Here is a 16,003-nt window from a genome sequence, read left to right as displayed (position 1 = left end):
GAGTGGGTTTCTACTGCATGACATGGTGCAATGCTTAATTGCATGATCAAATATTGAGAAGCCATATATATCGCGCATATATGTTAGTTGATGACGTGAGCCTTTAGTATATATGCATTAGGAGTCCTAATGAGATTGAAGCAAGCAATTTGAGTTCGATGGAAAGACTTCACATCCGCTTGGTCGCCCAGCAAGCCCACCTCTATATAAAGAAGCATTGACAAAAGACAGAGAACACATACATCTCCAGCCAAAACTCCATCATGGGTTTCCTTTTATTTTTCTTAGCTCCAGATTAGTTTCATTCTCTTTTCAATTCTTAGTTGTTAGCTCTACTAGTTCGAGTCAATTTCCTTCGTTTTTCTTGTAATCTAGTATCGCTATTTCAATAATTTCCTTTGTTACTTTTTGATAATAGTTGATAGTTTTATTCTTCAAGCCATTTATTATTTTCTTTTTCCGCTCTTTACTTTATCGCTATTTACTTTCCTGCGATTTACTTTATTGCTCTTTTCCTTTCTGCACTTAATCTAGAGTTTATTTTCTTGCTCTTTTACTATTGTGTTTATTTCTTGCACTAGGAGTAGTTTTAACGCAATTGTTCGGTTACCAATCACTATTTGCGACTCGTCCATTGAACAACCCAAAAGTCCTTGATCCAAAGGCATCGAACCCTAAGCCAAGATTGTTCCTTCCTCGGCTTTCAGTCGCTCGACGAAGTCAGAACACGCGCACTACATCTTCTACATCTACAATTGCACACTTGGCCTTCTGGCCGTGTGCTGGCACGCCCCGCAATCTACTCACCAAGAAGGACATTTGTTCCTTGATCCCTCGGCTGTATAGGCCGAGGTGATTTTCTGAGGCAACAGGTTGAAAGTAATAGAATTTACATAGGAACTGGCATTTACTGGACTCAAGAGGGATGTGCGTATCGAATGCTGGTGCTCATTTTCTTTAATTTGTAGTTCTAGTGCAATTGAGTCTTCTTTTTAGGTATAAATTTTGTCGAAATTAGGAGCAGTCTATCAGTTTCTTAGAATAACAGTAGGATGAATAATCGGTTGAGTCTAATAAGCCTTGAGCTGGAGCGAGTTCTGGTTAGTGTTTTATCTTACTACAAGGAGCAGTGCCGGGGCTTGGTTTTGGGGATTATCGGTAGATCTGCGGCGGCGAGGTCTATGGTTACTAGGAGATTGGCCTTCAAGATCAGTGTGCTGTTTTTTGATGTAGAGGTACCAATTCCATCAAATTTAATTCTTTGAGTTTCAAGTTGGAAGTGATTGTGGTTGTAAGTATGTTCTGAACTTTTGAATGCAATGCTAGAGGTTTGTTGATATCTATATTAGCTTAGTTCAAGTTTCAAACCCCTTTTGCATTTTCTATTGATGTTTCTGTTTAAACACATTCAATCAGGTGAACGGAAAAGTGAGTAAGTCTTATGGCTTTCCTTCTGCTGCCCGAAAGATGGATACTCTAAATGACTTACTTGCTGCGAGTGACCTCATTTCACTTCACTGTCCTCTGACAAATGAAACAATTCAGATTCTGAATGCTGAATGTTTACAGCACGTAAAGGCTGGTATATTTATCTTCCATCTTGGTCCTTGTTTAAGGAACATATTTGGTTCTTTCTTCTTCTTTTTTGTTTTTTTGTTTTGTTTCGTTTTTAGCATAGAATTATGGGTCCTCTTGTGCAGGAGCATTTCTTGGAAACACGGGTAGCTGTTGGATGATTGTTTTGTGAAACAGCTTTTGATTGATGGAACTTTAGCTGGGTGTGCTTTGGATGGTGCTGAAGGGCCGCAATGGATGGAAGCATGGGTATGTTAACCAGTTATTGTGTCATTTCTTGGCAAGTACTTGTAGTTGACTGATTGAGTATGCTTTTCAGTCTCCCTTTATAGTTCCTGTTTTGCTCCATTGAAGGAATTGTCTCCTGTTTCTTGTCTTGTAAAAAGGTCAGGCCTTTCTAGTTAGCGAAAAGAAAAAATTTCTTATCAAGTGAGTGAGTGAGTGTATTGCAGTCTCATTTCTGATCACAGATTTTTTCTTCTGCCAAAGGAGCAGAGAGACAGACATGATTATCATGTTCTGTATACCCTTTACCAAATCTCTAAATCATGTTCTGTTTTCACACTATGATAATTGTTTGAATCCATGCATTAATAATCCTATATGCATCTCTCAACTTATGTTTAAGTTTCTCCAATCCCTTGAGCTTTTTCATGGTTTTCATTCTAACCTTGCCCTGTTGCCTAACTTTAAAGTTTACCATTCTTATCAACAATGTGTCCTTGATGATGTTGCCCTGTTGCCTAATTATTGGGTTTGGTGGTGTTGTTGACACGTGACAACTTATGGGCATATGCCCATTGAAACGGGGAGGGGCCGGATGGGAAGGAATACCTTTTATGGATGTGTGTGTGTGATTTGTGATGCTACTTTTTTTTTCTTCCTTACTGTAAAGTGGCTACCCATATCTGAATGATAGAAGTGTGGAGTATCAAGTTATATACCAGGGTGTTCCTAAGATATATATTGTCATTGGTTAAATTCAGGTAAAGGAGATGCCCAATGTATTGATACTTCCGCACAGTGCAGATTATAGCGAAGAAGTATGGCTGGAGATAAGGGAGAAAGCAATATCCGTATTGCAGACATTCTTCTTTGATGGGGTTGTTCCAAAAAATGTTGTATCTGATGAGGATGAGGAGGAAAGTGAAATAGGTGATGAAAATGAACCCTCTGATAAACTGAAGCAAGAAAATCCCTTACAGCTAACCCTTGTTCAGCAATTAACTGATGTTAGTCATGCAAGTCCAGAAAGCTCCCTGAATAAAGTAACCAATCAATCCAAAGAGTCTCCTAGCCAGCAAGGTTCGGGTTTATCTCAAAATTCAACTACTCGGTCTGATGGAAGACGAAGTAGATGAGGTAAGAAAGCCAAAAAGAGGCACACACATCAGAAATCCCAGAAGAAATCAGATGAACCTTCACTAGCAGAAGAAAGTACCTCGCAGCGGGATGAAGATACGACTATGAGTGGCACAAATCAAGCATTTAGTTCCAGTTCTCGGTTTGCTTCCCCTGAAGACTCAAGAAGTAGGAAAACACCTATAGATTCAATGCAAGAGTCACCTTCCGACCAGCTTCTAAAATCCAGAAAGAGGCTGAGTGGAAAGCCTGGTGAGCTGTTAAGGGATGGCTATGTTGTAGCTCTATATGCAAGAGATATCCCCGGTCTTCATGTCGCAAGGCAAAGAGTTAAAGGTGGTGGTTGGTTCCTAGATACCATGTCAAATGTAATGAAAAGAGATCCTGCAGCTCAGTTCCTCATTGTAATCAGAAGCAAGGTTAGTATGCAAGAACTCAGTTCTTTTCTTTTGGATTCAAAATGTTGCCTATTTTTCAGACATGTTCCTTATGATCTGCTTTGGTGATATTGAAGTTTTGGTTCCTTTTTGTAGGATACCATTGGTTTGCGATCATTTGCTGCTGGTGGAAAGTTATTGCAGGTAATATTTTGATTTCTGCATGGTTGAACTGGACCCCAAAAGCATTGTTTTATTGATTTCTCATTCCAGGAAGTTTGTGTGATGTAACAATTTCGCATAAGCTGACCTGGAACTTTGAATGCCAATTCGTGTTTGGGATGCAAATCATATGCTATTTTCACTTTGCAGATAAATAGAAGAATGGAATTTGTATTCGCAACTCACAGTTTGGTAGCCATGAATCCAAATCCATACCAACCTATGGCACCTCCACCTCCATGGCCTCGAATGTTGCCGCCTAACCCTCCAATGATGCCTCCCAACGCTCCTATGGGGCCCCCCAACCCTCCGGTCACGAGCACTTTCTGGGAGACCGCAAATGTGCGTGATCAGCTGAAGAATTTGCAGGACACTCTTGGTCTTGCAAAAGCAATGTGAGTTTCTGAACTGTTGAATTCCAATCAAAGAACTTCATTAACATTGTGGTTGGATTTATAGGCAGAAAGAGCTTGAGATGCTGATGTTGATCAGAGATGGTAAGGGGTCTGATGATGCTTCTGTCAGCGGGTTTTCTGAGTATTTGAAAGATAGGAAGATTGATTTGGAGGCCCAAGTGTTGCAATCAGTGGAAGCTGCAAACTCTTTAATGGCTAAACTACGAGTTGAGCTTGAACCGTTTAGAGTGATCACGCACGAAATGTGTCCCTGGGAGGAAAAATCTGCGGCTGTCCAATTATCCAATAAGATATGCAAGTCCAAGAGGAAAAACGGTGGAGGAAAAGAAAGAGGAAGCGCATTGCGGAGATGTTTGCAAAGGTGGGTTGTGTGGTCTCTCCCCTCTTTACATTAAGTTGGGATGTTTAAGTGCTTATCTTGGTTTGTTTATTTTGCTTTTGGTATGGTGAAATGAAGGAACGTGAAGGGTTTGATGAAGCTGATCGAGAAGCTGATGAATGGAGAGCTAGGGAAATTGCAAAGGATATTGCCAAACGCAAGGTATTGAAGTGTTTCTCTTAAGCTGCTATGTTGTTTGTGTCTTTTTCTTAGTAATGTAAGCATGGCATATGCGATTGCAGATGGAAGACATGAAGAAAATTGCAAGCCTTAAAGCAAAGGAAGAGAGAAAGAGACTAGAATCCGAGGTAAGAGTTTTAACCAACATGCAGTGTTGTGTTTCGTTTTTAACGTTAAAAAATGTCAAGCAGACAATTGAGTTCCATGTTCATATTTCAGCTTGAGACAGTATTGATTGTTGAGAAATTGCAAGAGTTGCGCTCCATCAGGATTGAAAAAATGAAGAAACAAGGTTTGTTCTCTTTTGGATTTTTATGGGCTGCTATCTTGTTTGTGCTGTCATGTCTATGTTAGCAATAAAATCCTGTTATCATGTATCATCATCTTAGAATGCCTCTTGGCACGACATCTTTCAAGCTGTTTAAATTGTTGATGAGTGTAGTGATATGGTGTTTATGTACCTCTTCTTCTGTCTCTATGTTCAGCTACAGCCAAATATTTTAGACTTTAGTCCTCCTCATCATCCTGCTAAGTCTAACTTGTGGTTGTTTTTGTCTTTATGCAGGCCATTTTCTCCCAGAAGAGGATGATAAATTTCTTGAAAGAGTACGAGCTGCAGTTGAGGAGGAGGAGCATCAAGCAATCTTGGCAGCTGACATGGATGCTGCTAGGGATGCCATTGCAACTGCTGAGCAATCGAGGAAAACAACCGAGAATTTCAGACCTGACTCTATTAATCAAAGCAGTGCTAAAGGCGAGAGTAAGGAAAGTAAAGGCCCGACAATTCCAAGCACTAATGAAGGCAACTCTACTGCAGTCACTAACAAGGAATCTGGAAAACAAGTTCTACAGGGAGAGGGTTACAGTGGAGCTTATGATGCTGTGGCAAATTTACCTATGGAATTTTATCACTATTATCATGGCAGCAATATATATGGGCACCCTTATTGAGGTAAATATATATGGAATACTTCCAAGTTTGTAGATTACCCCCTTCAGATAAAGGCTTTCTTAAGTCTTTAACTATTCACATTTACTAGCATCTCGTCTGTTCTGGTCTTGAATTATAATCACGACTTATTGCTTGCAGGTGAGAAGAACATGGGATGCCTATATAAGACCAGGAGGAAGGTGAGTACCAATTCATTTCTTATTAGTTGAAGCCATTCTGATTTTCCTATTTGTCCACTTTAATGTTACCATTTTTACCACATTACTTTGATGCCATCAAACCAGTGTTGACATGACTACAATTTTTACCTCCAATAACAAATAGTGCCTGGTCTTTACACTTATGTTCTCAATTTACCTGTTCCACCATACACCATCAGAACCATATTAGGGCAAAAGGCTTCCCAGAGGCTTTACCTGTTGTTGTTATGATGTTCTACATCAGCAATTAAGATAGCTAATAACTTGCTTAATTCTGATAAATGACACATAACTTTATGCTCCTGCTATGTATGGTGCAGCTGGATACCAGGACACTGGGTGCAACCTCCACCTCCTGCAGATGATATCTGGGCCTCCTACCTTCTGCAACCTAAATGATTGGACTGCTGATTCAGGCAAATTTTGCTGAAAAAATGGTGAAAGTTTGCCTACTGAGACTACTTAAATAGCAGACACTCGACTTGGTTTTCTGTTTTTGGTCTGTTAGGAGTAGCTTGTATAGTTTTTACTGGATTGTTAACAGACATATCACCATCTACTAACAGGTGACTCTGGCAAGACTTTGTAAATCACAATTTTTGAAGGAATTTTATTTTCCATGCCCGAAACTTCCCATTTTATTTAATATTGCCTTGGTTCATATATGGATGGTAAAACTTAACGTTTTAACTCGTAATGCTTTAGTCTCTAAGAGTGCAGCATTATGCATTCGATTGTATATTTTATCTGCTGATTGTCCATTTTTTTAACTCTTTTGAAGAAACTGTTGGCCCCTTATGTACCCTTTTGCTAAGACTAATTGGCAGTGTGGAAATAAGTCCTTTACACTGGACGTGTAGATCTTTTCTTGACCGGCTAGTTCATTCAGAACTCATAGTAGTCGAACTTGGCATATTGATTTTGGTAAAATTTTAGTTCTGTGTTGACAGCTTTGGCATTCAATGCACAATTAGCAACATTATAGTTTCCACCAAATCCTTGCGGTTGCTTGCTGCTATGTTTGGCAATTTATACCGGGGAGTGTTAACCCCCATTTCACTTGCGAGAAATGATAAAACTATTTAAGTGGGAGCTTCTTTATCCTCCTCATACCGAACTCAATTTTGATGATCCAAATGGTTCTTCTGCGGCTGGTTTTGTAGTTCGAGATCAGCATTTTCATCCACTTGTAGCTGGTACTAAACAATTAGGTTTTGCGTCTGCCTAGTTGCAGAGGCTGCTTCTCTTTGTGAAGCATTGCACTGGATTGACAATATTATAGGCATAACAGTTGTCCCCTGGCTTATTAAGGTTTTGTTCGAAGGTATCATTTACTTGGCCAATCTGATCTGAAGCGTCTCCATTGCTACTTATATTCTTTGGGAGGAAAATTTCCTAGCAGACCGCTAGCTATTTGGGGATTGATGTTCAGGCCGAAGAAGTTTGGAATCATTTATCTCCCTTTGTCAACTAGTTCATCTTTTTAAACCAAGTTTCTGTACGTAAGAGGTTATTGCCTCTAATTAAGTTTTCTACTTTTTACAGTTAACTTGGATACAATCATGGTAGAGGGTTGAACTACTTCATTCTCACCTTTCTTAAAACAGCCTAGCCCACAAAAAATAGTGAACTGAATTCTAAATTTTACTTGAATTCCAAGGATTATAGTATTGCGACTCAAGCTCTCATCTTACAATATTACAAAGCATTATCTACATAATGAGGAGGTAACTCATTGATCTCTATTCTAAGTCATTGTTTATGGTACATCGGACCATATCTAACTCGATCACTTTAATCGTTTGAGTCATTGGCTGGCACGACAACAGTACTAGAATAATCTAGTGACTTTTCCTTCTATATTAATTAGTTGTGAAAAAGCCATGGAACATAGTGAACGTTGTAATATAATTTTTTTTTAATTGTAATAAAAAAATTCATTTCTAACCACTTAAGGCATGTTCTCATAGAATTTGAGTTTGATTTGCTATTTTCAATGGGTTGGGAAGGAGAAATAGTGGCAAGAGAAGGCTGCATGTTGAAGGTAACATAAACCTAACATTCTAGTTTAGAATTATTTAGTTTCTTCTGACATCTCATAAAAAGAAACTCTAAAGACCTAGTTTTCTGAGCAAAACCAAAATATGTATGCAATCTATACTATCCATTATTAGTTCTGATCCTTTAAAATGAAACACAAACGTTTTTTCACTGCTGTATTGTGTGAAGTTTCTCATGAAGGTGATGTGATGATTTTATTCATGGCAATGTGATGATGATTTTATTCAGCGCTGGTAATTTTCATCCCACGTTCCGACTGAGTCCAAGTTGTGGCTGTCTTCATTTTTTTGCAGCTATGGGAGCCACTAATTTTCTTCCAGAAGGAGAAAATTTCTTGATAGAGTACGAACCACAGTTAAGGAAGAGAAGCATCAAGCAATCGTGGCACCTGAAATGGATGCTGCTTGGGATGGATGGCATCACAACTGCTGATCAAAGCAGTGATATATGCTAGAATAATGAAAGTAAAGGCCACACAACTCCTGAGCACAAAATAGTGGGGCCTATGATGCTGTAACCTACTGAATTTTATCACTACTATCATCGAGGATTTAAGTTCAAAATCGTTCAAAGTTTTGCAGATCGCCTCATTCGAATAACGGCCTTTTCTTAGTCTGCTTAACTGATCACATTCAATCCAGGACCAGCTATTACTGCTAGCAGGTGAGAAGAACATGAGACTCTCATGATGAGACGCCTTTTATAAGACCAGGAGGAAGGTGATCGAGTACCAATTCCATGCTTAGTACGTAGTTAAAGCATTTCCTGGATTTTCTTATCTGTTCACGATAATTTGACCATTTATACACATACAATTGCTTTGATATATATTATCAAACTAGTGTCGATCGACACGACCACAAAGTTCACCCTACCAGGAGCACACCTTTTAAGTTGTGAATCTAGAGTATCTACTATCTCTTCCATAACCTCCATCAGAATCAGTAGCAGTGCCCACATGCTTTCGATGAAATATAAATGGACGAAGGGAACACTACTAGAATTATGGCCCCAAACATCGGCCAAAAACCGATGAGAAACAAAAACCCGACCGATGTCTTTGTGGGTGATGAGAAAGATCCGGAAAATGCAGACATCGGTTTTTAGCCGATGTCTAGTATTCGTGTAGACATCGGTTCCTTATTATAAACCGATGTAAATAGGTTTAAATGATAACAAACTTGCATGCTTTACTATTGTTAAACCCACATTTTATTGTATTTCTGTTGAAGGAATATCGATTTAATGTGCCTTATCAAACTAGGAGTAGCAATAGGAGAGAAGGTTCTAGATTTCCCAATCCTACACGGATTGGTATTCCTTGTAACATTAGAACTAGCACTTTGTAATCCCTATATATAGGGCTCCTATTCTCAATAATAAGAACATCTCTCTCATCAATCTCTCTCAAATACATTATACTTAAACACGTTATCAGCACGACTCTAACCACAAAACAGAAAAACCAAAACTCATTCACAAAGCAGCCCCTAGCCCGAGCTAGCCGAGCCTTCGCTGCAGCCCGAGCACCCGTGTGCTTGCAACCTTGCACAGCAGCCCCTGCTGCCCCCTCCCTGCAGCCCTGCGTTCCAGCCTGCTGCCACCGAAGCATCCCTGCTGCGCAAACAAGCCAACGCACACCCACTGCATCTTTTCCCGTTCCTGTGCACATCCGTCTTCTTGCAAGCCTCGAAACGTCTAGTTCGGAAGCTCAGATCGAAAAACTTTCTTCATCAAAGTTGTTCGTCTCTGTCTCTTACATCTAACCTCCGAATTTCAGCCTTATCGGAGTCATATTGAGATCTGTACACCAATCGAGGTACAAGCTGTTCAGAACAGAATCTACTCGGATTGCTTCGCTCCATCACGCCTGCATCGACACGCGCGTGATCCAAATACAAGTAAGTATTCAAAAGAGTAAGTTTTGAAGTTCCTGTAATTTCAGAATTTATATTTCTTCTTCTTTTCTCGGGGACTTGAAAACCTCCCTTCTTCTACATCCCACCTTTCTTATAACGTGGGTTCGATCTTTGAGAAAAGCGGAATCGTGGGGATTCACGCAATTAACGAACTAAGAGTGTTCGTAAGCATCGATTAACGACCATATAAACATCATTGTTTCGGTCTAATCCAATTATTCTTGGAAATCAATTTCTTGGTAGCATAGCTCGGAAATCTTATTATTTAGTTGTCGTGGAAGCATTGGCTCCGAAACTAACTTGTTCCTGTTTCATCTCTCGAGATGTCAAACACGAACAAACTCGATTTTGTTCCATTGGATTATGCAGGCAAAGGATATTTATACTGGGCCATTGACATTGCGACCCATCTTACTGCCTAAGATTTATTGCATACAATCCAAGAGCTTTGTCCTATAGAAACAGCTCCAGACCCTCAAACTGAGAAAGATAATTCCAAGGCACTTGCCTTTATGAAACGTCACATGGATAGTGACCTCCAGTTTGAGTTCATAAATGAGGATAGCGCTATAAAGCTTTGGCAAGCGCTTTGCGAACGATATGGCAATGTTCGTGACTCCATACTTCCGAATACAGAAGCAGAATGGAAAGATCTTCGCTTCTCTGAATTTGACACTGTCATGCAATTTTATTCGGAAGCTCTCAGCATCAGAGCAATGATGCGTCTCTGTGGAAAAACAATCACAGAAGACCAATTGATTGAGAAAACCCTCAATACCTTCCCCGTCTATGCTATGAGGTCCTCTGACTTATCCCGGACTCATGTAAATGCAAGACGGATCACAAGTTTTCAACAGCTTATTGAAGCTATGGTCACTACTGAAAGACATGGCAATGAACTTGTGCAAAGAAGATTTGATAGGCTTCAAGATAGCTATCAAGAGCATCGTCCTATGGCTAGAGAAAGTCGCCATCGACGTCATGATCCATACGATCGAAATGCTCAAGAAGGTAATCGCTCAAGGCGACAATCCCACGACCGTAGGAGGCGTGATTTTGAGGGAAATAGGGTTGGAAACCATGGAGCCAACGTTGGCCATGGGCACCACTTTCCAACGCCACCAGTCCTAGGGACTATGCATATTGCGCCAATGCGCCTCAATCAAGGGAGAATACTCTTTATGGTGTCTATTTCTGATATGGAACGTCTGATCAATGGACCTGAATTTGCAATGTACCTACGAAGGTAGTCGCATTATGGTGATCCAGACATCGAGTTCACAAAGACTTTAAATCTGGCGATGAAGACGACATGCCGCAGATTTTTATTTAGAATAGTCTTTTATATTTCCAAGAATTATGTAATGGCAATTATGCCTTAAATCAATAAAATGACTTATTGTATTAACTCTTTCCCTCTAGGCGTACTCAAGAGTACTTGTGATGTCTAGGCAAGGTTTGATCTGAGAGAACGGTTTTAAAAGCGAGCAACGCTCCACCAAAATCTCGCCTTACCTTACCTGGTCACAACTAAATTGAAATTACCGAACGGATAGAGTGACTACGATTTGTCTACGATTTGATTTTTATATTGGATTAGATTATGGTCACGAAACTTTGGTGTAATCATTGGCTATTATTAATAAAGTATCGATTATTTCAAAGATATAAGAGCCAATGGTTTTCATGTGGAAACACATTGTGAGAATGGACAAGAGTTCCTTTGCATCACCTCTAATGACTACGGACATAAACGAGTATTAGAGAAACTTATGTGTCGCTCTAGTGGGTTGTATGCAACCACTATTCGAGTCATTGAATCCAACCATGTCATGAGAGATGATTTATAGGATTCCGACACGTATAGGCTTTGGCACGACCGTTTGGGACACCCAGGTCGTGACATGATGATCCGTATATTGAAGACTTCACACGGACATCCCTTTTTCAGAACGAAAGGAAGTAAAACTCGAAATTTGGATCAAGGAGGAGCACCTGCGCCTCACGGCGCCTTTCCCCCTCAAGTCCGGCCATCCCCGGTCGGCGCCGCCATCCCCCTGCGGCCCAAGGGTGGCTTTGACGCCACCCCTGCTCCCTTGACTCCCATTTTTACTTCTAAGGTCCATTGTGACTTCATGGCTCAACCAAAATCCTCATTGGTTGTTTCCAAAGCCCATCATTCGTTCTGCAAAGCCTGCTCTTTAGCAAAGTTAGGATCGAGACCATCCTATGCAAAGGACACCAAAGAAAATATACCATTCTTGCAAAGAATCCAAGGTGATATTTGTGGACCTATTCAACCACCATGCGGACCATTTAGATATTTTATGGTGTTGGTTGATGCATCGACACGCTGGTCACATGTCATGCTATTGTTCACAAGGAACGCTGCATTTGCTAAACTCCTAGCACAAATAATTAAGTTACGGGCTCACCACCCTGATCATCCCATTAAGTCTATAAGATTAGACAATGCTGGGGAGTTTACATCAAAGACTTTTGATGATTATTGCATGTCCATTGGGATAGAAGTTGAACATCCAGTTCCTCATGTTCACACCCAAAATGGTCTCGCAGAAGCCGCCATTAAACGACTACAAATGGTCGCTAGGGCATTGGTAATGCGCACCAATCTCCCTATTTCTGCTTGGGGCTATGCAATATTGCATGCAGCTGTGCTTCTTCGTCTGAGGCCCACTGCCACTCAACCCTTTTCTGCGTCCCAGATGGTGACTGGGTATGAGCCTAATGTCTCACACTTACGCATATTTGGGTGTGCAGTTTATGTGCCTATTGCGCCGCCACAGCGCACCAAAATGGGGCCTTAACGACGATTAGGCATTTATGTTGGATATGATTCTCCAACCATTGTCCGCTATTTAGAACCCTTGACAGGCGATCTCTTTACCGCAAGATTTGCGGATTGTCACTTCGATGAGACAGTCTTCCCGTCGTTAGGGGGAGATAGGAACATAAATGTTCAACAGGAACGACAGGAATTGTCGTGGTCTGTCCCCACTCTGTCTCATCTTGATCCCCGAACCGCACAGTCCGAAATTGAAGTGCGGAGAATTCTCGATCTTCAGAACGTAGCAGAATCGATGCCTGATGCGTTTTCTGATATCGCTAAAGTGACGAGATCACACATACCTGCTGCAAACGTGCCTGCAAGGATTGATGTCCCTAAAAGTAGAGGACATGACGCCAACTCAAGAATGCATGAGCATGGCACCAACGTCCCATCTCTTAATGATGGTGACATTATGGCTAGGCCCACGGCTCCCGCCAGGAAGCGCGGGAGGCCCATAGGTTCGATGGATTCTCGCCCAAGAAAGAAAGCGAGTTTGGCACAAAATAATCCATTAATCATCGATATAAATAATCCATCTCATGAGAATATTCCGGATTATGGTTATGTCCAAGAGACATCATTGGGGGACGCTCCAATGTCAGAACCAACTCCAGAGAATAGAGAGATCTCCATAAATTACACTAGTGTACATGAGATGATGGATAGAAATTCTATGGCGATTGATGATGCATTTGCATATCATATTGCAAAAGGAATTATAGAATATGATGATATCGAACCTCGCTCTGTTGAAGAATGTCAACAAAGAGCGGATTGGCCTAAATGGAAAGATGCGATCCAGGCTGAATTGGATTCACTAACAAAGAGACAGGTGTTTGGGCCTGTAACGCAGACACCCCCAAATGTAAAGCCTGTTGGCCATAAATGGGTCTTTGTTAGAAAGCGTAATGAGAAAAACGAGGTTGTTAGATACAAAGCCCGCCTTGTGGCGCAAGGTTTCTCACAACGCCCTGGAATTGACTACGAGGAGACATATTCTCCCGTAATGGACGTTATAACGTTCCGCTACCTTGTCAGTTTGGTAGTTTCCGAAAAACTTGACATGCAGCTTATGGATGTGGTTACAGCATATCTCTATGGGGATCTAGATTCAGAGATATATATGAAGGTTCCAGATGGACTTCAATTACCCAAATCAAGTGGCTCTAAACCACGGAGCGCGTTTTCAATAAGGTTAAAACGCTCACTATATGGATTAAAACAATCCGGACGGATGTGGTATAACCGTCTAAGTGACTACTTGATTGGGAAGGGATATATTAACAATGAAATATGCCCATGCGTGTTCATTAAAAGAACAAGTTCCGGATTTGCAATCGTAGCAGTTTATGTCGATGACATGAACCTAATTGGAACTCTAGATGAGTTGAAGGAAACTGCTAAATACTTGAAATCCGAATTTGAGATGAAAGATCTTGGGAAAACACGGTTTTGTCTCGGTTTAGAACTCGAGCACCGTAGTGATGGAATCTTGATCCATCAGTCTGCATATACTCAGAAAATCCTAAGGCGCTTTAATGAAGATAAAGCAAAGCCTACGAGTACTCCCATGATCGGCCGTAGTCTTGAGCCCGGAAAAGATCCGTTTCGTCCAAGGGATGAGGACGAAGAACCATTAGAGGCCGAGGTGCCCTATTTGAGTGCAATAGGCGCATTATTGTACTTAGCTCAATGCACAAGACCGGATATCTCATTCGCAGTGAACTTGTTAGCTCGACATAGCTCTGCGCCAACACGCCGCCATTGGATTGGTATAAAGACAATCTTTCGATACCTAAGAGGTACGATTGATATGGGCCTATTCTATCCCTACAGAGAGAAAAGGAATGACGGAAAATTGGGATTAGACCCCAAAAGGCAAAACGCCCCCGTCCATGGAATGGCCGCCGGCCATGTTGCCGCCGCCGGCGCCGCCACCGCTCATGGTGGCCGGCGTTCTCCTATCTCCCTCCATCAAAACGACAATGATGTCTTGATGGGTTTTGCTGATGCAGGGTACCTCTCTGACCCTCACAAAGGTCGCTCCCAAACTGGTTATGTCTTTACCATGGGAAGCACTGCGATATCTTGGAGGTCTACAAAACAGACCCTTGTTGCTACTTCCTCAAATCATGCAGAGATTATTGCTCTACATGAAGCTGTACGTGAATGTGTATGGCTAAGGTCCGTAATTCGACACATTCAAGGAAGTTGTGGTTTGAAGTCTACCACAAATGAACCTACATGCATTTATGAGGATAATGCAGCTTGTATTGAACAAATGAAGTTAGGTTTCATCAAGGGCGACAACACCAAGCATATATCGCCTAAGTTCTTTTATAATCAGCAACAACAATCACTTCTAAAGATTGAAGTGAATCAAATCCGATAAGAGGATAATGTAGCGGACTTATTCACTAAGTGGTTACCTAAATCCACCTTCGAGAAACATGTGAAGAGCATCGGATTGAGAAAGTTATCCGAACTCCCACGATTATAGCAATCAGGGGGAGATATCGACATCAGGGGGAGTTATGATGTCTACATGTTCGATCTCGAAGAGTGAAGGACGTGTTGTGCTCTTTTTGTCCTTCGACCAGGGTTATTTTTATCCCACAGGGTTTTTGTTACCTGGCAAGGTTTTTAACGAGGCAACGGATGAAGCGTCACCACCTAGTTTGAAGCGGCACAAGGGGGAGTGTTGAAGGAATATCGATTTAATGTGCCTTATCAAACTAGGAGTAGCAATAGGAGAGAAGGTTCTAGATTTCCCAATCCTACACGGATTGGTATTCCTTGTAACATTAGAACTAGCACTTTGTAATCCCTATATATAGGGCTCCTATTCTCAATAATAAGAACATCTCTCTCATCAATCTCTCTCAAATACATTATACTTAAACAATTTCAAGCTTAAAGAAATATAGATTATACAACACAAGTTTGCATTTTAACATCGTTATTGATTTAAGAACCGATGACTGATACTGTTACAGACATCGGTTCCCATTTTGGAACTGATGTCTGGTACTCAGTAACATATCGTTTTCGACAAAAAATCGATGTCTGTATATTTTAGTAACATCGATTTCCATTTTGGAACTGATGTCTGGTACTCAGTAACATATCGTTTTCGACAAAAAATCGATGTCTGTATATTCCAGTAACATCGATTTCCATTTTGGAACTGATGTCTGGTACTCTGTAACATATCGTTTTCGACAAAAAATCGATGTCTGTATATTTCAGTAACATCGATTTTCATGTTGAAACTGATGTCTGGTACTCAGTAACATATCGTTTTGGACAAAACATCGATGTCTGTATATTTTAGTAACATCAATTTTCATTTTAGAACTGATGTATCTGTATTACTGGACATCAATTTTCATGGTTAAAATTGATTTCAACTTTATATCTAGTCATCATATTCTATAAAGAGGATGATGTCCACAGAATATGTAGCTGCTGCTATAAATTGCAATTTCGACAGTTAACAAGAGTAAGAG

At 40.7% G+C, this 16,003-nt stretch overlaps 1 pseudogene; it reads left to right on the top strand.

Annotated features, from left to right (window-relative positions):
• The first annotated feature begins 1,037 nt into the window (after positions 1-1,037).
• Positions 1,038-6,292, top strand: LOC112183021 (annotated as a pseudogene).
• The last annotated feature ends 9,711 nt before the right edge of the window (positions 6,293-16,003 follow it).

The sequence above is a fragment of the Rosa chinensis genome, chromosome 1, assembly GCF_002994745.2.
Source record: "Rosa chinensis cultivar Old Blush chromosome 1, RchiOBHm-V2, whole genome shotgun sequence".
In the NCBI taxonomy this organism is placed as follows: domain Eukaryota; kingdom Viridiplantae; phylum Streptophyta; class Magnoliopsida; order Rosales; family Rosaceae; genus Rosa; species Rosa chinensis.
This window is presented reverse-complemented; position numbering and strand designations above follow the sequence as displayed.